At 38.2% G+C, this 22,647-nt stretch overlaps 1 protein-coding gene across 1 annotated transcript in view; it reads right to left on the bottom strand.

Annotated features, from left to right (window-relative positions):
* Positions 1-22,647, bottom strand: part of DLG2 (discs large MAGUK scaffold protein 2) — a 999,038-nt gene that overhangs the window by 950,688 nt on the left and 25,703 nt on the right. The window lies entirely within an intron of this gene.

The raw sequence follows: 22,647 nt of genomic DNA, 5'->3' as shown, positions 1-22,647 counted from the left end.
GTGATTTCCCAGTACCCTTCGTCAAAACTCTGAGAGTATTTCCCCAGGAATGTCTCCCAGTCTGATTTCTGCTGTTTGCTGTCACATAGGAAAAGAAATTTTGTAAGGCTTAGTTATCCCAAATCTATGATAATATTTAATTATTAGCCTAACTGCTCTCAGTGACCTGCATACCTCTGCACCATTTAGATGTAAGCATATTCAACACAGAGTCACAGAATGGCTTGGATTGGAAGGGACCTTAAAGATCCTCTAGTTTCAACCCCCCTGCCACGGGCAAGGACAACTTCCACTAGACCAGGTTGCTCAAATAATGAAATATAAAATATAAATTTACATAGACGGAGACACTGAATCAGAGAGAAGGTAATCTTCCTTAAGTCAAAGAGCTATTGAATAGTCAGTGTACTGCAGGACATAATACTTGATCTAAGATATTAAAACCCCTCATTTAAGCTAAATGACTGAAAATATATTGAATGAGTACGAGAAGAAAAGAAGTACACATGTCAAGGGTAAAGATTAAACCCATTTAGAACCTTTGAGGGACTTGCTAAACATCAGCTCTGATAAGCTAATGCTTTCTGCTAGGAATAGGTTCCCTTTGATGCATGTAAACCTGAAATGTAAGACCTGCACAGATAAAAGAATTCCATAAAAGGTGTGCATCACGAAAGCATTTAGATCAACTCTGCAAGAAAAAGGCAGACAAAGACCTTTCTGATTTAATCTGGGTGTAAGAAGAAGTCTGTTTTTATTTCTTCACTTAGGTTTGCAAAAACATTCATTTCTATATAGTCCACTTCGTCTTAAGTAACCAGTTTTATTTTCATGTTATCCAAAAGTAACCAGTTTTATTTTTATGTTATCCAAGAGTATCCTTCTCCCAAGGATGTAATCTGAGGCACTGGGTCATCTTAAGTGCTGTAGGAAAGAGATAAGTATCTTAAAATTATTGTAATCAGGAAGGCTCTTTGACACATAAAAAGACAATACAGAGAAGAGTTAAACCAGAAAAGCCTTACGGGAATTTTGTAATAGTGTCCCTATAGACTCTTTGCACCACGAGCCTTCCCTATCACCATGCATCTCAATCCTATTTTCAGGCTCTTCCCAAACTCCCACTTTCTAGCAAGGCCTGCATGAGCCACTGAAATCTTCATGTTACTCTTCCCACTGCACACAGACAATTTTTTTTTCATTACTCAGAATGTGATCCTTTTCTCGCAGAGGCTAAATCTTCTGCAAAGAGTACTGAAGTCCCTTCACAATGACAGTCAGCTACATCTAGAGGTACAGAAGAGTATGAGGAGTGCTCAGTAGCGTGCTTGATTCACGCTCACCTCTATCAATCCACTTTGAGCAGACATTCAGATGGGAAACTAGTAAAGATATAGACATGCCTACACGGAGATACATCCAGAAAATGCCAGTCTTACACTTCAGAAAAAATACAGAAGAATTTAAGAAACTGTTGCTGTACCCTGCCAACAGCCTGTGGATAAGAGTCAGCACAGATATCTCATGGACCACTGTTTCCTGGTCATAAAGAATAGACAACTTGTGAGAAGTCAGCAAGAAAAGACTGAAGAAGTCTGTTTGTAATTCAGAATCCAAATGAGATCAAATTCTACCTTCAGTGTTGATCACGGCATGTTTAAGATCACAGAATTACTGATTTCTCAAGAACACATGTTTTCCATTAGATTAAAATGAGTTGTTTCTTCTTAAGAGGACAATAAGCCTTGGTAGTTATGAAGCTTGCAATAAGGAAAAAAGAAAAAGACATAGCACCAAGAGAGGAAAATAATTTCTTCAGGTATAATGAGTGTTAAATTAGAAGTTTAATGATCCAGTGTAATAATTCTCTGAATTCAAGAAAGGCATGTGGTATCCAGCTGGCCAAGAGTGATTTTGACTATGTGCCACTACAAATGTAGACTCTCATTTAATGTCTGTGAAACCAGATCAAAACATGAACACAAATTTCACACCAGTCAAGTGCAAAACATTTGTTTGGTTTCAGGTCTTTGAGTTAATCTTTCACATGTTGTAGCTGACAATCAGATGCCTTTCCAGCTGTCAAAACATGACCTTATTCTCTGCCTAGTCTGCTCCTGAGTCAATGACCACTGAGACACTGAAACTTCATCCAATTTCTGACTTTCTGCTGTAAATGAACTGTAACTGAGATTTAGTAATTGGGAGTATAAATGCTTTTACCTCAAGAGAGAAAGAAAATGCACTCACCATATAAAAATTGTCATTTGATTAAATCAATAAAAATATTGCAGAAGAAACTCCAGATTGGTGAATATATGGAGACTATCAAGTCACAGATTAAATATGCATTGTTTTCCTCTATGTGTGTGATTTTTTAACAGTCCTAATCTAGAAAATAAAAAGTGGATATAAATTTCTTATTGGCATGTGTTCTGTCTGTTCATACTGAGACCATGAAGTAATTTTAAAGAATACCTTTTTTGTTGCTTATAGTGCATTGCCACATGAGAGGACTGGTCCACAATTTTGCCCCCTCAAGAATCACATGTCCCTATTAATTTTCTTAGACCATAACTTTCAATTTGTCCTCTTCACTTTCAGAGAGCTGAAAAAGAAAAAAAAGGAATGTCAACTCTCATACTTCATGATAATAGCCTTCACAAATATATCTTTGTGATATATTTATCACAAAGTGTTACAGCCTTCATTTACCAAATTCATGACAACTTGTTTGGCAGATACAACCAACCTTGTACTTCAGTATAATTAAAAAAAAGGCTCTAACACTGTTTATTACAAAAATAGTGTGTGATTTAGTGAAAGGATGCACTTACCATGAGCTTAAGTTTGTAGATGGAGAAATGTCTTTGATCCCTGTTACATAAGCCAGGTGGTTCAGACTGACTAATCTTTTGGGCATCCAAGGACATCACACGTGAGAGTCACTGGTGATGAAGGGTGTTTCCATATCTGGTTGGTTTCTTTGTGAAGCTATCTTGAAAATGAAGAGATTTCTTTTGCTTTTTTATCACCATCTTTCAAAAGGCACAGATGCAACTTTTGGCACGATTTCCCTTTCAGGGTATTGTTCCTTTAGTGTAAGTATAAATTTTGGATGTATTTCATTTTCTTTCTCCTCTCCTGTCTTTTAGGCTTACTTAAGTCCTAATCTAACCAATTCCCAGAAAGCAGACAACAGGAAGGAAAAGAAGAGCAATACTGCCTCTTATTTCCCAGGACTTTTCTATTCTGCTTATTTGTGTTCATTCTCTAGGTTTCTCCATTGAACCAGTGTTTCAGCTAAAGACAGGTTGCTTAAAAACAGAGAAGCTTAAATGACATATCTCCTTATGACATATTTCTAAATGACGTTGAATGTTAGAACCAGTTAACCACAGAGAAAAATTTTTGCCCTCTCATTTGATAGGTCTGTGTTGACCAAATATAATATATTGAGTGAAGAAGTACAGGGTAAGATAAGTCTGAGGAAAAAAAGCCATCAAATAATCACTATGCACAGAAAGCATCCATAGCTGTACAGATGTGATTGTTGTTACCAAGCTTCTACAGAATTATTCAATTGTTACCTGTGTGGCACAGACAGTATCATAGCTAGGGTTATACACTAACAAATCCAATTTGGAGAGGAACCTGTTTCAATGAACATGCTTACCTGCCCCTGGCTTCTACTCGGGCAGAACATCAGAGAAACAGGCAGCTACAGCCAATTAATTTATTTTCAGTTATAGTGTTGATCTTCCCTGTGAACTACACCCAGAAAGGTTTGTGTATTCAGGCAATTCAGAGCTAAACTCATGGAAAATTTCATTTGTAGCAGAGATGCAAGTAAAACAAAACAAATAGGGCAGAGAGCAGACAAGAAGCAGTCATCCTGGTCAGGAGGTAAGAAAACAGCCTCTGACTGTTAAGAAGTGGACTTACACAAACACACCTAGCTGGCTATTCCATCTCAGAAGTTAATAGTTCAAGGATGACAGAATATTTTCCTTAAATGAAAGGATGTCTGCAGGCACAGGAAGGAATCAAATTCAGAAGAGTTTTCTGAAGAACAAGCTCTAGGGGTTGCCCTTGACACAGTTTTCAGCGGTAAGAGGAATAGCACCAACAGAGCATAGACTGACTTTGCATTGTCCCTTTAGCTCAGTGCACAGTCAGTGCTCTGTAACCACATGAAAATAGTTGTGTACTACTGTAGCTGAGTTCTCAACACTCAAACTAACTATTAACTTTCATGAGGAAGATACAGCCCTCTGGCACATTTATAAGCCTAAACTGCTTTGGATCTTGTGAAAACAGTGGCCAAACACTACTGTGCCCACATTTCTGTGCATCTTCTTTAGAGCCTGACTCTCCTGGACTGTCCATCTCTCCTTACATTATACTAAAAGTTCTTTTAGCTGTAGCCATGGAAAAATACTTTCACAATCATTTGGATGATCAGTATTCTTTTCAAGTTTGATTTAGGTCTTAATCAAGAATGAGAGCAAGCCAATGATATTAAAGTCAGAGATGCCTGTGAATATTTTACAAGTGTGCTTGTCCATAAAGTTTTTAGATATCTCTGATGTGTAGCCAGTAAAATAAAGCAGAAAATACACAAATTTATAATTTACACCTATATCAAAGCATGTTGTAAACAAGAATAAGTTGGGTATTGTTGCGTTCTATCTCACTTAATGATAAAGCAGTTGATTGAATTCAGTTAAGTTGGATTAATTAACCTAAAGCTAAGGAGATGATTGAAAATTCGAACTTCAGAAAGAGGTAGAATAAAAACCTATGCCAGTCACTTGGTAGCTTGGTCAGTAACATGCACTGAAAACAAGTGAGTACGTATATTTTCATTCCCCCAAACAGGAAACTATTAGTCAGTTACTGCCTAGCTCAGTAATATATGTTTTTCCACAAGTATTTGGAAAAGAAACTGAAATCTACAAATTGAAAGAGGGGAAAATCAGGTTAGCTATTAGGAAGAAATTTTTTACATTGAAGGTAGTGAGACACTAGAACAGGTTGCCCGGGGAAGCTGCGGATGCCTCAACTCTGGAAGTGTTCAAAGCTAGGTTGGATAAGGTCTTGAACAACCTAGTCTAGCGAAGGTGTCCCTGCCCATGGCAGAGGGCATTGGGACTAGATGATCTTTAAGATACTTTCCAACCTCTTAATATTCTATAATTCTATGATTCTATGGTCAGGGTACCAGGCCTGTCCAAAGAATGTCTGGATGATGCTCCTGGTCATATGGTTTACTTTAGATAGTCCTGTGAGGAGCAGGGAGTTGGACTCAACAATCCTTATCGTTCCTTCCAACTTGAGATATTCTGTGATTCTTTTGCAGTCAGCGGTCCTTGCCAAATACGAATGCCATTTATAAATATTTTAGCTATTTGATTCTACCACCTGCGTCTCCTAGAACGCTTCCATCAACACTGTCTCCGCACAATCCTAAACATCCACTGGTCAGATTATGTGACCAATACATCTGTTCTAGAACAAGCAGCAGTCACAAGCATTGAGGCCATGTTGCTGAGAACACAGCTGCGCTGGGCAGGGCACGTCTCAAGGATGAAGGACCACCGCCTCCCTAAGATCTTGCTTTATGGTGAACTTGCTACCGGCTGCCGCAAGAGAGGAGCCCCGAAGAAAAGATACAAGGACTCCCTGAAACAACATCTCAACCTTGGCCATATTGATCAACATAACTGGTCTACTCTGGCCTCCAATCGGGAGGTCTGGAGACACACCATCTATAACGCTGCTGATGCCTTTGAGAAAGCATGTGGGATCACTCCTGAGGAGAAAAGACAATGCAGAAAGAATCATGTCTTGCAGAATATACCACCTAAGGAGTCTTTCTGTTGTGCCTTTTGCAATCGGTCATATCTATCTCGTATTGGCCTTTTTAGCCACCAACACGCTTGCAACAAACGTGGGTAGAGCCCTCCCCAAATCTTTATTCGCGAAGTCTAGCCATGAGCTATTTGATTCATTTAAAAAAAGAAAAAAAAGAAAAACGACTCACAAAAAAATTAATCCAGATCAGAATTCCTGAAAACCCCCTATATAAATTTATGGTTAGTTTAAATCAGATCTACTGCATTTCAGTTAAAGCAACCACCTGTCAATTCTGCTACACTGCAGAGGAGTAAAGTATAAATAATAACATATATGCAAACTCCTAGCAGAAGAAGAAATATAAACTATTCATGGGTTGTCTATATATGTGTAGATATACTTCTGAAAAGCAAATGGAGGTCTACAGGTCATACAGACACTTTGACCCGAAATCACACCTAATGGAACAGCCACTGCCACCATTCACCATTGACCAGCCATTGAAAGATTGTTATGCACTGCTAGACTGTCAGTGATGGATAAATTGCTTTCTTCATATGGTTTGCCCACAGTTTTCCTGATATATCAGGGCTTGTACAAGAATTTCATTTTCAGTGAAGGCTTGCAGGCAAGCAAACAGCAATAATTTAAAGCTGTCAGGAACAGAATCAGTTATATGCACAGGCAGCTGCCTGCAGCATCACACCCAAGAAAACATTCGGGTCCTTGCGGTACTTGCTGGAAATCCAGATGATATCCCTGTACAAACTCAATGGGTTGCTACTGACCACAGAAAATTAAAAAAAAAAAAAAAAAAAAGGCAAAGTAAATTAAACCAAAAACACACAAAGAGATGTGAATAATGTGGAGAAATAAATAAAGAGGAAAACTAAAAATTAAAACCCCCAGGAAAATAGTGAAAACAAATGGTTTAAAGTACTACTAGTTTTTTATGACCCCAAGGAATTTAGGATATATGTTTAGAATTTATGTTATTACAAAAAATGAGGTTTTCAGTGCTGGCTTCTACGGAAAGCAGCATGAAGAGTTTTATCTACATATCAGATTTATTTCTTTTTTGCTGCCATGTCCACGTCTCCATTTAAAAGTGAGAGAAATTGGAAAGCAATAAACAACTACAGTATTGTGACTCAGGAGTGATATTCCTGTTACCTGATACACCATTTTGATCCTTCAAACAGTGAAAAAGGTAACATTTTTTGGACCACAGATGCATTTGATAATCACTGTTCCAAATTTCTTTTATTACACAAATCAATATAATCAACATCAAAGAGAAATTCTTCCAGATAATACCCTCTTTTGTCAGAAAAACTCTACTTGGCTGATCTTGTTCTCTCTACAAGCCCTACCTCACGTTCTTTCTTAGACTATCTTTGTAATAACACTATTATTGCTGCTATTTAAAATGTTCACTGAGTCTACTCACTGAAATTTGAACACACACACATACCTGAGGGTTTATAACTGACAATATTTTTGCCAGATTCTTAATGGCATTTTCTTTAAGATACAATATTGCTGAATCTTACCAATTTCTATTCACTATTTCACCATGCACATTTTCTGCTTTGTTAGGGGATGAAGATAAATTGGCATTTACAGTATCTATTGTGTTGTAATGGGTAAACGTCAGTAGAAAACTGCACGGTGATGCAAATCTCAAGAGAATTGTTCTTTCCAAATGCTCTGAATATTGCTCTTATCTTTACCAGTAAGGAGTCTACCTGAGAACAATTCTGCAGTTTCTGCAAGGGGCATTTCACAGGCTTAGTCAGAGAAATTCTGAAATTCTTTTTGCCTAGACCTTTCTTCTCATAGACACAGAACCAGGAAGCGGCTGAGGTTGGAAGGTACTTCTGGAGACCACCTACTCCAGCCTGCCTGCCCAAGCAGGGGTAACTAGATCAAGTTCCTCAGAGCTGCATTCGCTCAGGGTTTTAATCCCCAAGGACGAGACTCCACTGCCTCTGTTCAACAAAAGAACTGGATGCTGACACAAAGACTGCATAATCAGTGACTTTCACAGCTGACCAGAGAAGCAAGCAACGGCAAAAAAACCACATAAAATATGTATAACTTAAATTAGAGCATGACTTGCAGTTTAGTACAATAGAATCCAATATAGAAATGCCCCAGCAAACACTGTAACCAGAGCATATGCCCTAGTATAAGCAACCTATTGCTTTAATGTGACCTTAGAGTTCACAGTTCACATGAACAATACCCATTTCATGGTTTCACTCCAATAAAAATTTAATGAAATAATCCTTTAAAGCATAAATCTCTGGTTTCATGCTTACTTTATTGAGATAAGTAGGAACTACAACCTGCATCCTATAAACATGCTTTAAAGCATCCTAAAGGTCATTAGCTAAAACACTGTTCACTTTAAAAATTCCAGCATATTCAGAAAGAACTGGTTGATGGCCTGTGTTTCTTTAATACCTGATCAGAAGAACAAGAATTTGCTGTTTCCCAAGTCACCCTAGTCTCCTACTGTTGGGCTAATATCACTGTTCTGAAAAAACCAACATGTTTACCCTCTTAGAATCAAGCTGATGAAATTCACCAAAAGCCATTTAAAAAGGAACCTAACCCTTTCAAAACAAACCCTAACTTTTAATGCTATTTAAATGTCTGCAAGGGGAACAGTTTTGTTCTTTGCTTCAGAGGACAGCTACACCATCCTGTGAGTGCCAAGAAGCAGCACAAGCAGATACAGGCTGCAGCAGATGTGGAGGGGGCCACCACCAGCACCACCACTGCTTCTGAACAGCAGCCAGAGATGGGACTCGTCATCTTCCCTGCAAGGTGTATGGTGCTACTCACTGTAAGTAAGGAAAATCAATTTCTTATTGTTTAGGTTCATAGAATATAGTCTAAAAATGTTCAAACAATATTTAGACACAAATATTTTCATATGAGAATTCCCTAGTCTTTTTCTGGGATTCTGGGGTAAATATTGCTTTTGGATGCACCAGATGTGCAGTATATTGCAAAATTCATAAGCAGGCAGGGGGTTTCTGGAGAAATATAGGCATGCATTTTACTTACCATACACAAAGTCTGGAAGATTCTTTACCACGTTATAGCACTGCAAATGCATGAAATAACTTTAAATGTGCCAGTGAACAGAAGAATTACGTGGTATATTCTGTATGCTGTGTGTTTACTTAGACTCTGAAGAGAGGTGAAAAGAGCAATCTTTCTACTAAATTCTTTCTGAACATAAACTTTATTGCATTCGCCTTGCTGAAACATAACTTAGGTTAATGGTGCCACCTGGTGACAAGTCTTACTCGCTGTTCCCATCCCTTGTCAATTAAGGAAAAAAAAATACATATGCTATAAAACATGCCCTCGAGGGTAACCCCCCCCCAAAACCCACATCACCTGCATTAATTACTTGTCCTAAGGAGCATAGTGTATTGTACACACAGAAGGAAAAATAAACAATAGGAAATAAAATATTTCTTAACATACTTTCATTTTAGACACTACCACACACTTTGATTTGTTAGCTTCTGAAGAGAACAAACTTAATAATACACAAATTAAAAAGGGAGAATCGACACTAATTTATCAGAATTTGCTGAAGATGTGGGAGCAGGGCACTTTGTCTAGCTCAAAACCTTCTTGTTCACTGCAGTGGTGTGTAAGACTCTGGCACCATCTCATAGGATTTTACTACCCTCATGACTGCAGTCCTTAAACAAAAAACGACTGTTTGAGCACATGCTTTTTGCACCTTACCTGCTAGTAACAACTTACAAAAGAAATTAATTCTGAAGTCATAAATTGGTCTGTGCATCTCCCTCTGCATTGCAACACTGCTGAATACGATCACCAAAAAAAATGAGGGGGAGGTTCCATTTGCATGATTAGACTCTCACCCGGTTTCCTCAAGATAAATTGAGATTTATGCTGCAGGTAACAGTACCTGGTGGGAGACTACCTACTGTAAGGAGGGAGCAAGCATGGTCATGCCAAGAAGGGCTGGAATCCTTGTTCAGATAGAGACAAGGTCAGGTAATGTAGCACAGCAAAGACCTGAAGCCTATTTAGTATCTGCCAATATGTATAATCAATCTTATTATATTACTTTCTGACTGTGTATAAAATAACAAATAGTTTACAAATGGATAGCTTTAAAAAGCTAATATTTAATGAATTGGGTAGAGGACATTAATGGAGATGGCAGCTTTTATTTTGCAGGAGATGCCTGGGCATAAAGTGGAGAAAGACATGCCTAATGTCACCCAACTGGGAGTTGTTACAACAGCTGTACAATAAAATAGCCAGAATGCAAATTATGGATCATATTGATGATTTCTCTACAGCTTTGCTTTTATGCGAAATACAAGTTCCCAACAATCACTGCAGAACCACCAGTTTAATAACAATACAATAACAGGTTACAGGTGAAACCAGTCATTTTAGGATCTCCCCACAGCTTTACTCCTACTTGGTTATCACAGTACCCTATTTACAGTTGCAATACTGCACAACAACTTCAGCAGCACAAATGCCGACTAGTCCTTCATAGTTATAAAAAAGAGAACACTTAATAGAACAACCTTATTTAAAGGCAGTATGCTTGCTTTACAGTTTGTTATGCTTACCTAAAATTTGCTAATTTTTTGCCCAACTCAGCACTTCAAAAGGGCAGGTGAAAATATTGGACAACTTTCAGTGTATGAATGTACTCTTAAATAAAGAACAACTGCATCCATTTACTCCCAGGACCCTTTACAGATTGGAATTTCCCTCCCATGCAACCTAATCAGAGACTTCCTTAATTTAACAAAATAGAAATATCTCAGCTGAATGATGGATACTCTTCTCTTAGAAGCCTACTTCATATAACAGTCACGCACTGCATATGCAAATTATACAAGTATCCATATGCTTCATTTATATGACTATTTAACCAAACTAGCATAATAAATATGTCTAGTTAGATACTTGCAGTAAGTATGCAGCTGTCTGTAAGGAGGTACAAAATCAGTGAAATCCAAACTGCAGCTGTCATTAATCAAAGCTTTGCCCTTGAACATTCATCATTGTGATATTGCTGTGACAAAGTGGACTTTTACAGCCATTTGGGATGGGAAGATTTTACTTCCTTAAAATAATTCAAGTTTTCTAGTGGTGTAAATGCTGTGAAAAAGCCAGCTTTTATGCTTGGTCTCAACACAGCAAATAAGCAGGGGAAAGATCATCAAAATACCATAGAACACTAAAATGATCTGTAAAAGCTGAAGTTTTGCACAGTATATAGAAAATTCCTAATGAAAGTATTCGTGTTTAATAGAAATGATGTTTCTTGGATCAATGAACTGGAGATAATGCAGTCAGGACAGATTTGATTGTTAGGTCAAATGAAGATTTTTATGATATTGAAATGGTGGTGTAGAAGTCGAAGTTCCATGTCTAAAGATATAGGGCTGCCATGCTCTTTATCTTTTGATCAGAAAAGAGCAGTGGCTCTTAAAATTATTCACTCACTGGATTGACAGGGAAGGAATTTGCACAAGCTAATGAAGGAAATGAAAGGAAATGAAGGAAATGAAACCAGTGCAAACCAGAGAGCTTTCTCATGGTCAATAAGACTAATATTCATATCATAGAAGCCTAGAATTATTTGGGTTGGAAGGGACTTTTAAAGGCCATTTAGGTCAATCCCCCTGCAATGATCAGGGACATCTTCAACTAGATCAGGTTGCTCAGAGCCCCATCCAACCTGACCTTGAAGGTTTCCAGGGATGAGGCAGCTACCACCTCTCAGGGCACCCTGTGCAAGTGCCTCACCACCCTCATTGTAAAAAAAAAATTTTTCCTTACATCTAGGCTAAATCTACTTTCTTTTAGCTCCAAACCACACACACACACACCCTTCCTATTGCAACAAGTCCTACTAAAAAGTCTGTCCCCATCCTTCTTATAAGCCTCCTTTAAGTATTGAAAAGCCTCAATAAGGTCTTCTTGGAGCCTACTCTTCTCCAGGCTGAACAACTGCAACTCTCAGTCTTTCATCATAGGAGAGGTCTTCCATCCCTTTGATCATTTCCATGACCCTCCCCCAGCCTACTCTAGCAGATCACATCTTTCCTGTGCTGATGCCATAGAGATGGATGCAGTATTCCTAGTGGAGTCTCACCAGAGCAGAAAAGAGGGGGAATCACATCCCTCAACCTGCTAGTCACACTCCTTTTGATGCAGCCCAGGATAAAGTTGGCTTTCTGGGTTGCCTTGAGGCTTCGCTCCAGATTGTGAGCCATCATTCTTTAAAAGGATGAATAACAACTATCCAAAGGTTCTAGTTTTCGTGTACTTGTTAAGAATCTATAAGCCTTTATTTTTTATGTATTGACTAGCAGTTAACCAGGGTTCTTCACAGAAAACATGTTTGTCCACAGAGGCTAATAGGCCAGTGGATCTATTTGAATCTACTAAAGTCAAATTTAGCCACAAGAACATGGTTGTGAGTGTCTGTCATCAGATATATTATTTAGGCTAGATAAAAGATCATATACTTAAATAAGATCAATGGGGACAACTTGCAACATCTGAAGAAGAGTCTGAAGGCATATTCTGACAATGCTTCTGAGATCTCACCCAATGCACTCAGCACACAAGCTATGCCATGTCAACTACACATGCTTGGGACCACCTTCCAGCACTGAGCTTGGACTAATATTTTAAAACTCTCTTACCCTCCATACTAGAGCAGCCACATACACCAATTTATGGGGATGATCCCTGGGCTGATCATCTAATGATGATCCTCTAATCTAATGGTTTGGGAGAATGACGGTCAGATGGGCCAAAACCTTGTCAGAAACCATTCAAGCTATTTTTTGTGTAGATGATTAAGTTCCCCATTTGGAAATATGTGTGTTCCCAGATTAATTCACTAATAAAGACATTTCCAAATAGATTTCAGCTGTCAGTACATTCTTAGAGAGTGGTTTATTGGACAGTGAGAGTGTGCACATGGGCAGTTCATTAACTTAAAGGAAACCCATACTTCCTGCTTGTCTTGCAGGAACTTTGTCATGTAACCATACTTGAAGCAAATTACTGAGAATTTGCTGACTGCAGCTTCTTCTACATTTGTGAGCCATCTGTTCGGTCCCAGAACTTGCATATACTGCTTCCATGTGAGATCTGCCCCACTTTACTGTACGTTGTTTTATGAGAGCATTATCCAGTTTGGAAGGATTAGAGAATCACCCTCAGCTGTCCGGTCACCCACCAAAGGTTTGTAATTTGCTCATGGTGCCATCAAAAGCCTTTAAGGACATAACCTGTGTACAGCAAATTCTTGAAGTCTTTTCACTGTACTATGGAAATTGTACTTCCGAGCAAAAAAGCGTTAGCTGGGAATTACTGTAAATCTACTGCTTAGTGAAAGACTTCCCAAAACCTTCTTCTTTGCCAAACACTTGTCAATCATTTTCTGGTTTGGGAAAAAGTATTGCAGTTTGTGGCACAGTTCTAGTACGCAGCAGTAAGTGACAAACAATGGGTTTGAAATAGGTGACTACCATACCTCTCATTTTCAGTGATTTTCGGGGAAGGCAATGAAGAGGAATTGTAATATTCTCTGTTTTGCAGCAAAAACAAAATGTCTGGCAGAGCAACTACCTCAAACTCTAACATCTTTCTTTTTATCATGACTATTTTTGTACTACTGTTTTTCAAACACATGATGAGAACTGGCACTAAACACACTGGAGGAAGTTGACAATTTGAATGAATCACAATCCTAAAAAATGTGTTTGAGTTTCATGAAGAGATTTTTATGCAGGAACATCCATATCTCCAATCCTTTGGCAGAGCTTAGCATGTGTTTCCCTTCCACAGTGAAACAAGTCCTGTATCAAAGGAAGGTTCTTCCAGAAACTTTCACATCTAAATTATTTAAGTGCACAGCTTGCAGAATATGAATTTAGACTGAGAAACCTTGCAGTTCTTGTATTTATCCTTAAAAGTGGTGCTGGATGAGAGCATTTTGCCAGCACAGATTACCTCACAAACCTGGTGTAACCATATGACACAATTCTTATTAAAAGGTATTTATAAGTCTATTCAAATTTGTAATCCAATTTGAAATGTATTTATCCCATTGAGAACTGTGTATACATGTCCTAGTATTCCTTTGTCTTCATTTCTAGTCCTTTACTTATCACCCACAGTGCTAACAAAAGTTCAAGAGTGGTCCTTTTGTTTACCCAGATGTCCTCCGCTACCTTATGATTGTCTTTATTTAATGCCTGCTCCCCATTTAAATGCAAAATATACCTGGCATAACAATATTACAGCATTATTACTATATTGTACCTCACAACATCATCCCTATTTCTCCAGAGATCCATCTCCTCACCAACTGAAAATCAATACACAAAGCTAAAAGAATAAATACAAATCTGGTGTTTGACAAACTGCCAGAGTTCATTTCCAAGGCCTTTCTTTAGGGGAAGTAAAGCCAACCTGCAAAAAAACAGGGTATAAAGAGACGCCTTATTACAGGGACCTTCACAATATATCCTAATGCTACACCAAATTCTGTAGGCAAGTGCTGAAGGAAACCCCTCAGCACTCTGGGACTTCAGGAGACAACTGACATCCTGAGGGGGCTGAGGAAAAACATGTCAAAGAAGAGGCAAGTGACCCAAAAAGGCACAAATGCTATCCTACCATATCAGTTACAGAGGCCAAAGGTGAAAATGTAGTGAAGAAGATACTTAATTCACAATCTCTTGTATAAATTTACTAACGTGTTCGATTGATTTTCTCCTCTAACCAAAGTCTTAAAAGGAAGAAATGATCTTGAAAGCAAAGGTCATGAGTGACATAAGAGATAACAGAAAGACATTTCAATAGGAAACTGGGGCTTGGCAGTAATTCCCAAGCCAAAAAACCTTACATGATAAACAATACACTTCGCAAAGCTGAACAAAGAGTGCTTGTCCCTTATGTTCCCCAGAGCCCTGGCAGTTACTTTATCTCATTAAAATACTAGATGTTCTTATCCAATATTTAGAGTCCTGTTTTTAGGTTACTGTAGCAATGATTATAGTCCCAGACAAATAGTCAATGAAATATGTATATATTTTAATTTGTGTGGAGTAACAATTGGGATTCTTATGCTGTCACCAAGACATTTTACTTAATTGCCAGGAATAACCAAGAAAGCTTCTAAACAATTTTGTCCTTCTTTCTGACGTGCAACGTTTGCACCAGAGACAGGACAGATTTTTGAGGCTTGGTGCTTCGTATGTCTCCAGCTCAGGCTCTTTAAGTAAATAATATTGAAATTGATGCAAAAAAAATCCATTGAACAACTAGATATGACCTCCAGACTAAAAATGGTTCGTTCTCCTTCAAGACTGTCTATTCTGAAAAATAAAGATATTTCAGAAACAAAGCCAGCTCCACACAGAAACAGATTTTTTTAAAGCATGTTTTAAAGCAGTAGTTGTTTTCACTATTCTTGTATTTTTGCTGGTTTTATTGTTCTGCTTTGCCTGAATTCTTAGTACAGAATTCAGCCAATCTAACCAAGTCATCTCAGCTGAAAAGGGATCTCCTGCTTTCTATGGCACCAACTTCTTCCATTGCCTAGAGAGACAGAGCCTTTTATTTAGAGCTATAATCCTCATTCTAAAAACCTACCCATTTATGGTGCAAATTATGTGGATTGAATCTCACACTCAGTTTCTTTGGGCCTGTGGATAATGCACAAGTGTTGGTTACAGTTTTCTAAGATGACCTCTACTCCTAGCTTAGCTCAGAGAATCACAGAATCCTAGAATGGTTTGGGTTGGAAAGAACCTTTTAGATCATCTAATTCCAACCCTGCTGCCATGGGCAGGGAACCTTCACTAGACCAAGTTGTTCAAAGCCCCATCCAACCTGGCCTCAAACACTTCCATGGATGGGGCATCCAAAACTGCTCTGAGCAACCTGTTCCAGTGCCTCACCACCATCACAGTAAAAAATTACTTCCTTATATCTAATCTAAACCTGCTCTCTTCCAGTTTAAAGCCAGTCAGTTCCCCTTTGTCCCATCACTACATGCCCTTATAAAAAGTTCCTCTCCAAAAAGGCACTAAAGAATGGGAACTAATAAAATCACTGGATGCTCACACACAGGGGATTGGGATAATGACAAGTTTAGTAAAATATCTATAAAGTATCTGGTTTTAATTTTTTATTCTCATTAAAATATTGATCCTTGCATCAGAATCCATGAAGCTTATTTATTCAATCATAATCATTCAGATTTCATGTTATGAGCAAGTACCACCCAAAACAAGACTGGCAGTGAAAAGACTCATAGATGGTAGTTCCATCCACTGATATTCATTTGTCCAAACTGTTAAGATAAATTATTTCCAGTAATTAACCAACTTGTAAAAATAACAATTTATCATGAACAATGCAAAAATAGAGTCACACAACTACTAATAATTTGAACATCAATAATAGCTCAATGTGTGCTCTTATTTTCAAATGTTCCAATTTCTAATTGCTGCCTGCCATTTTCTGGCTCCCTCTTACTCTAGATGGATACCATATCCCATCTTCTACAGCAAAGATAAATCTGAATAAGAAGAGGCCCTGACTGGCCTAAATTCTCTCCAAGAAAATGAAGCCAGACAATGCTTTCCATTATAACTTGAGCCTGACAGCATAAATCTGGACATCTTATGATATGATGTAAGCTTTGGATTTCTCAGTTAAGCTCTGTGTTCAGTCACAAGTGTCCTACAAGGACTTGGGTCAGTCTCTAAAGCTTTTGTTCAGATCAGCTGGGTTTTGCAGAGCCATGGTCTGCAGGGCAGCACACCACAAGGACGGAACTCCTCAGGGGGCCTCTGTGTTATTTAGACAGACACTGGCATCTCATTCTCACCAGACACACTTAGGTGTCAAATGGAAACACTGAACTGTAGCCAGATGCAGGGATAGGGAGCACTGTACACACAGACACCTAAAATTGCTTTTTGAATGAAATGGGGAATATTAGTTACTTCCCTATTCTAGAGGAGGGTCTTGAAAATAAAGGGCTTGCAAAATAAAGAAGCCTTCCTCTGAAGTCCATCTAAATCTATGAGATTTGTTGTCCTTGTTGGAAACTCAGGTAGCAACTCACAAAATATAATGTTGACCTCACATAATACATCCATTTTAGAATGCTTTATGCACCCTGGGTAATGAGCAAAAATTAACAGTCTAAAAGGGCTTTCTAATTCCACATCTAATGAGAGACTGTACAGAAAAGCAGCTGGAACTCCTGCTCATAAACACCTTGCTATAATTACAAGATAAGCAAAAGAATGAGGCTTTCTAATTGTAATAAATTACCAAGCAGAAAATGTAATAAAATCTAACAAGGTCTCTCTATATTGCATTGTGTTAATACAACCTTTTTATATTACCATCTATTGCAAAATGCCATGCAACTCATTAAGTGAAGAGCTTTTTTCTCAGGTTAAGTAAAACACCTACATTTCTGCAATTACTATACCTTTGGAAAGTCTGTCCTGATTCTATTCCCATTCAAAGATGAGAAATCAAGTCAGCGTTATAGCAAGTTTTATGTGCTTGCTCTGAAGTGCATTTACCAAATGGTCAAAATGGCCAGGTAAGAGCTCAAACTAAACAAACAGTGCTTTGCACAACCATAGTGTTTCTCATTCAAGGGCTTTAGTGCATTTGATAAATATTAATTAACTTCCATACTGCTGTTTTGAAGTAGGCAAGGGATATATTTAAGTATCACTTGGTTTGCTATTGAAATGCATTCCCTCTTTCTGCTCTTGAACAGGATGCAGCAGCTGTTTAACAACATACATGAATATTAAACAAGAGTTTTAGAGAAGAAGTAAGGAATACTTAATCCAAAAGAGGCCCCAGAGGGATTTATATGGGTAGATAGCAATTACTTAAAGCAATGGCCCCCAAACTCCGCAAGTAATTTTGTTCTTCAGTCACCTTCACTTTAAATTTGAATTTGCTGTGGTTTTCAATAATACTGGAGGACCTTGCAGGCAGCCTGTCACCTCTGAACTGCAGTGAGGGGAACACTGGCACAAAATCAGGGTCAGAATGGCCAGAATCTTCTTTTTATTCTGACAAAATGAGCCAGAGGACTTAAGTGTGATCACAGCACAGTCAGATTTTATGCTGCTGAAAGAAGCTGTTTGGAGTTCAAAGGATTCAATAATTAGGCCCTCAAACAGCTATTCCACCCACCCAAACACTGTCTAACTGATAAGCCCTTATCTTCAACACATTCCATCCAGTATGACCATACCTGGGAGCAATGGTCATCAGCTGGCACAGGGTTTCTGCCCCATTTCTCCTCGTGGTTGCATCAATGGGTTATCTCCTGCCAGTGCAGAGAATCCACCATGGGGAAGTCACAATTCGGAAAAAACTGGTTTGTATAATGCCATCTCAGCCTCATGTCCTGCATTATGGGGAAACCTCTTTAAAGTCTCCCATTGCATCACCTACTTAATATCTAGCTGTCTCAGCATGAAAAGCAAGTTCTTTCTTGGGCAGATGAAAACTATTAGAGAAGATTCCAATTAATAACAGGACAAATTCTGCCAAACAGTCATTCAAAAACTGCAACAGGGACATTGCTGTCTGAGCAGCAGAAATAAAAGAGAAAGAGCAGACAGCTTTCCTTTGCCATGAAACATCATCACCAGTCATTTCTTGCTGTGACAAAAAGAGAGGGCATTTAAAAGAGATCAGCATTATTTTGCTACCTAATTGTATCTACAAATTTCTTTATTATTTCAATAGCCTCTGCTGGAATGGATGGAGGCACTTTGCCAAGGAAATTTCCAGAACTATCCCAGCAAATATGTCATTTAAACACACTTTGTGTCCTTCATATATAAATTTTACAGGCTTTTCCTAAACTATATCTGAGAAATGTAACCAGATAGACCATTCTGAGAGGCTCTCCAAATAACCTGCTTTGTTTTTGATTTGGTTTGATATACCAAATCTATATCAGTGGTTCCAGTTTCAGTATTAGGATTATATTAACAGCTTAATTTGTGGATACTTATGTATCCACCAAAACCAGTCCTGGCATGGGAGCCAAACATCCATCTTAATTGAAAATATTGTGTCTTTGTTTTTCATTAAATTAATAAATGAGGTCACCAGATGGCCCTTTTAGGATCATCGAGTTGGGCTTCTTTGGTCTTATGTTCCTTGTGTGCTTTACCACAAAGCTAAAAATCCTCAACATTGCCAGTACATCACATGAATCATTTGTTCAGTGTTGGCACCCTCACATGTACAAAAATACCTCTAACAAAAACCTGAGTTTCATAAGCACAGAGTCCTTTCCTGGATCCAGCCTCCCATGGTCACAAGACTTGACAGTAGACCTGGGACCACAGTTGCAAGTGATGCATCATGAAGCAGTGGTAGAGGGACTTTCCATTTGACATGTACTAATGGATCCGTTCTCCTAAAAAGAATTTATTTCTTAGAAAGGTCAAGCATTTTTTATTGAACAGATAATTTTACAATCAGGTATTCAACCTGCCATGATAACATGGGCACTATGATAACATTAATTACCATTTTATGTAGCTAAAACTTGACCTGCCAGAATATCAGCATCTTTCTCCTCTTCAATATTGAGGAATGGGAACAGACCTTCATATGGCTGATTTGAGAGACTGCACCAGGCAATACATTCCTGGACTCAACCAAAGTTCTCACTAGGGCCACTATTGCTTCATCTCTGCAGAGAGCTTCCCAAAAGAGAAAGCAAAACTTACATGTTTTCCTGGGTCCTTTAAGCTTCCGAGCACAGAATTATTCTACATCCCCACCTAGCATTGAAAAGATTTGTATTTCATTTAGATATACTGAACAAAACTGTAGTCTAAGCACGTGCTAGGCATTTGGATAAGGTTTGGTGGTGGTGTATTTACACCACCCAGTACCTTGGAAACCGATTCATAAGTGGCAAGCACATACACTACTGCAATATGGATCATAAACGGGCTTGTTCATTCCTTTGTTGACAAATCCTCCATGCTAGTTTCCTGGGCATATTTATCTTTACCTAAAACTAAGAAAATCTTTGGACGGTTAATGAATTGGCACAAGATGTTGCGGAGAGATGATGTGCTCCCGCTTGCTTTGGCGTCACAGCTAGTTGAAACTTCTTGAGCAATTCCAAAAGAGAGTCAACGGCTGGAAGAGCATTAAAACATCTTGAATTGTAATTCAAAGCACTGGGAACTCACAGGTATACAGTATAAACTTCATGCAGTAAAAGATAAAGTATACCTTTAAGGCCCTTACGACACATAGCAATGTTTTTCTGATCTCACAAAAGCCCTAGTGGAAGTCATTATACACTTCTCCTAAGGAATTCATTACATTTTGAAACAGAGAACACTATGCTTACTGCGGACAAAACAAAATAATGCCAACAGATATACACATTTGAAATCAATGTTACCACAAGATGTCACTCTAAACTTTATTTAGAGGAAGGGTTTGACTACTTCAACTTTTTAAAAGAGTTCAAGGTTACTTTTTTCCAAGTATACTGTTTTCTTCCATGTTGCATTTACACAACTTAGACCATAAATTAATTGTTATATGTTAAAAAAAACATGAGAAATGCAATCTACCACATCAAAATTCACTGGTAAATCCTCAAAAGGCAGGCTGCGTATGAAATGATGATGAGAATAAAAACAGAGCAGTCCTTTTGTTTGAAAGGTTAAAGAAGAAAAAGAATGAAGGTACAGTTCAGTTCAACACTGGAGATCAAAAATAACTCAAAATGCAAGACTTGGGAGAAAATAGTCAGTAAACATTTCAGCTCTGTATCTATCCCTCTGTCTCAGAGTAATTAGGTTGGATTTCTCCTGCTATCTAATTACTGTCTGTTTTGAAAGATACTCCCCCACAACTATTCCTCCTACTACCTGCAGGTAGTTGGATTCTGGGAAGACAGTGAATCTCCTAACATATTCCCATATTCATATATATGAATATGTATATAGGTAAAAATATGCAGTTATATCACATAGAGAGACATATGCATATATATATAATATTGTGAATATATGCCATTTGTATGTAAATATTTTATATATAAATATTATATAAAACAGCAGAATTTTGGTGGGAGAAGCCAGCAGGGGCATATCTGCAGTGCAGGCAGAGGACTGGTCCAGGGTGTGTGGTAACGCAAGTGGCAGAGCCAGGATCTGGAAGTGGTTCCTCTGAGCAAAGCTGCTCTGACACCATCTACTCTTGACATTTCTATTATCAATAGCACATCAAAAATGATAGTGATCCAAGCCCCAGTACCTCCAAGAAACATGCCTTCAAAACACTTATTTTGCAGTAGAAAGCCATCTAATTCATCTAAACCACCTACCTTTTGAAACAAAAATCTCATCTAAGAGAAAGGAAGTGGTACTACTGGTAGCATTAGCATCCCCATCAGCTCAAGCAGAGAAAGCTAATGTGAAAGTACTCACAGTTTTGATCTCATTTTAAAATGTATGTTATCAGTACGATCACACAATAGAAATTGTGAACGAAAGCTCTTTTTACTATCCTTAAAGTCTAGGAAATCACTACGAGAAATTAACTTCAAAACCTCACACTGATAAGGTTGTTAAGGTAGTTCCAAGTTAGAAAGTGTCATACGTTAGGTATATGGTCACAGACTGTTCTTCCCTCTGCTCTGACACTTTGTTCAGTATACAGAATGGGCCTGCTCTGGGAAAGCTGTCTGAGCAACCTTTGCACCACGTATCTCAGGAGCATGAAAGGCTGAGAGCAATAAGAAGATTTCTTTAAGGTTCTTTAGCTTAAGAGCATTAAATGCCACCCTAGGAATTAGATCCTACCCCTGACTCCTATTGATAGTCCCACTGTGGTCAGGAAGTCACATATGCAGTATTTTTCAAAAATGATTACCCATCAAATGATCCTCATGTATTAAGTACCCAAAATGAGACACTAGGACAGTCTTGATGAAACAGTGACACTCTCTGTTGCAACTGGAGCTGAGGTCAGACATTAGAAGTAGTGCATGTGGTGATGTATCAGGTCAGAAGCGTTTCCAACCAGGCTTTTAAAATAAGTAGATATTTTTACCTCTATTTCTCAGAGCTTCAGCACAGAACTACAACCTCTGCCACACAGAACTACAACCACTTCATCATAGAGTAAATAACAATGGAAAAGCTTAAATTCAATACTTGCCCATGAGTCCTGCCCATTCTGCTCACTGGATGAAGCAGGAGTTTTGAAGAAAAAATGTGTGAGGTTAAATAAATAAGAAGTCTCACACTGTATGTATGCACAGGAATTGAACTCAGTTCGCAGAAGTCAGCTTAGTTATAGCACTGCCCTCTGATCACTTCTTTTCACACTGTTACAGCATTTCTGTGTAACATAACATAATGTTAATTATTGCAAAAACTATTTGCTATTTCTAATGCCTGGGATTTTATGCAATAGTGCATTAATCAGCTTCATCAGCAGAAACTCAAAACCACACAACTATGATGACAAAATGGAGACAGGAAAGAACAAATGAAAGACATAAATTCAGTCTTCTTTGCAAAGAGCACGTAATTATCTGTGGCAGAGCAAGGTGACAGAGCACAAACACCATCACAGAAAATTGACCACATGACAGAATAAACAGGCTACAGGAATGAACAACACACTCTGCAG

This window comes from Manacus vitellinus, unplaced genomic scaffold (assembly GCF_001715985.3).
Source record: "Manacus vitellinus isolate BGI_N305 unplaced genomic scaffold, ASM171598v3 scaffold_2_pilon, whole genome shotgun sequence".
Classification (NCBI taxonomy): Eukaryota; Metazoa; Chordata; class Aves; order Passeriformes; family Pipridae; genus Manacus; species Manacus vitellinus.
This window is presented reverse-complemented; position numbering and strand designations above follow the sequence as displayed.